This window comes from Octopus bimaculoides, chromosome 12 (assembly GCF_001194135.2).
Source record: "Octopus bimaculoides isolate UCB-OBI-ISO-001 chromosome 12, ASM119413v2, whole genome shotgun sequence".
Classification (NCBI taxonomy): Eukaryota; Metazoa; Mollusca; class Cephalopoda; order Octopoda; family Octopodidae; genus Octopus; species Octopus bimaculoides.
In genome coordinates this window covers 8400195-8402261 of record NC_068992.1, presented here as the reverse complement: position 1 = coordinate 8402261, position 2067 = coordinate 8400195, and the positions used below count along the sequence as shown (strand labels likewise).

At 35.9% G+C, this 2067-nt stretch overlaps 1 protein-coding gene across 8 annotated transcripts in view; it reads right to left on the bottom strand.

Annotated features, from left to right (window-relative positions):
* Nucleotides 1–2067, bottom strand: part of LOC106880178 (sodium/calcium exchanger 2) — a 162125-nt gene that overhangs the window by 13431 nt on the left and 146627 nt on the right. The window lies entirely within an intron of this gene.

Genomic DNA, 2067 nt, shown 5'->3' with positions numbered 1-2067 from the left:
TTTTGAACACCATGGAATAAATGACAATCAGATGGGGCAATGTCCAGTGAATATAGTGGGTGGGGCATCGTTTCTCATTCAAACTGCTCCAGTCTTTGGAATGTCATCCTTGCTGTATGTAGCTGAGCATTATCCTTATGGAAGAATACCTTTCCTCTTGAAACCAAAGATGGTCGTTTTTCTTCTAGTGCTGACTTGAACTGCTCAAGATGCTCACAGAAGATCTCCTTTGTTATCATTTGGTTTGGGTTTAAAAGTTCAAAGTGGACTAAATCTATCATATCCCACCAAAGAGATAACATCACCTTACGTGGGTGAAGACCTTTAGCTTAGGGTGCTGGTGTTTCTCCTTTCTCTACCCATTGTCTTTGGCACTTGACATTTTGAAAGAGAACCCATTTCTTATCACCAGTCACTATTTGGTTCAAAAAAGGTTCATTTGTGAGACATGACAGCAAAGAAGAGCATACATTTACCCTCAGTGTACGATTAGACTCAGAATGTTTATGAGGAACCCATTGACCCAATTTGCTGACTTTTCTGATGGCACGCAGGTGTTGATGAGTGGTTGAATGACCAAATCCAAGCTTCTCTGCTAGTTCCTCAACGGTTACGATGGGATTTTGTTCCACCAGGGTTTGCAGGATGTCCTTGTTGAGCTCTGCAGATCTTACAGGACAAGGATCATCTTCTAGGCTGTAGTTTCTGGCTCAGACTTTCTGGAACCACCACTGACACTGGCTTACACTCGTCCAATCTCCATATACTGTATTAATACTCCTCATACTTTCCATTGTGGTGTTGCCTTTATTGAACTCATAAAGCAAAATATGCCAAATATGCTTGTTTGTCACTTCTATTACAACTTTGAAAAAATAACTGTTAAAATCGAACGACACTCTTCAAAACTTGCACTAAGAATAAGGACAAGGTAAAATTACTACCTGCAAATTGATACAAGTAGTTTATCACATCCCCCTCCGACTTTTAGTTCATGCAATTGAAAAAGCTGCAATATTTATGGGATGATCCAATACATATAAATATTTATACATATGCATATATTTACACAATCTTATATATATATATATATATATATATATATTTATTTTTCTGATCAGTTACAATGATATCAAATTTTGGCACAAGGCCAGCAATTTCGGGCAAGTGGGTAAATCAATTACATCAACTCCAGTGTTCAACTGGTAATTATTTTATCGACCTCAAAAGGATGAAAAGCAAAACTGACCCTGACAGCATTTGAACTTAGAATATAAAGGCAGATGAAATGCTGCTAAGCCTTTTTGCTTGGCATGCTGATGATTCTGCCAGCTCACCTTATGCTCTGTTACAATAAAAACACATGTATACTAAGGTTGATGGTTACTCTATACTTTTTGTAGCATACAAATTTATCATTCTTAAGCAATAATGTTGTTGATAGTCTGATGATGGCTTAGGTGGGTGAAACTACAAAGTCACAGTCAACAACATTCTTGTTTCAGAATAATATATATATATACACATACATATATTTCTATTCATAGCTACACATGTATTTACATGTGTGCACGTTTATATATTATATACAATTATGCACATTCTACAGATTATTCATATATGAATTATGACAAGTAAATAAACACATATCTACAATGCACACACACACACACACACACACAATAACAAAGCACTGATATTGAGAAATACGACATATGACGATAACTGATATAAGGAGGTGGTAAAGTGCACTTGGGTATTTATAGTAAAGGTATTGTTTCTGACATGGAAGGATCTTAGCTGATTAGATCAACCCTCAGTAGTCAACTGGTATTTTATGGTGTCTACAAGAATGAAAGGCAAGATTGACCTCAGTGTATTTTGATATCTGAACATAAAGAAACCAATGCCATTTTGCTCGGCACTGTATCAATTCTGACATTCCACAACTTTGGGGAAGTTGTCCAGAAAGTAGATTCACAAGACTTTCTTGTCTCTATTGAAATGTGTCTAGAATTTCAGTTAAAACTAAACCAAACTAAAACTAAACTAAAACCTATATATATA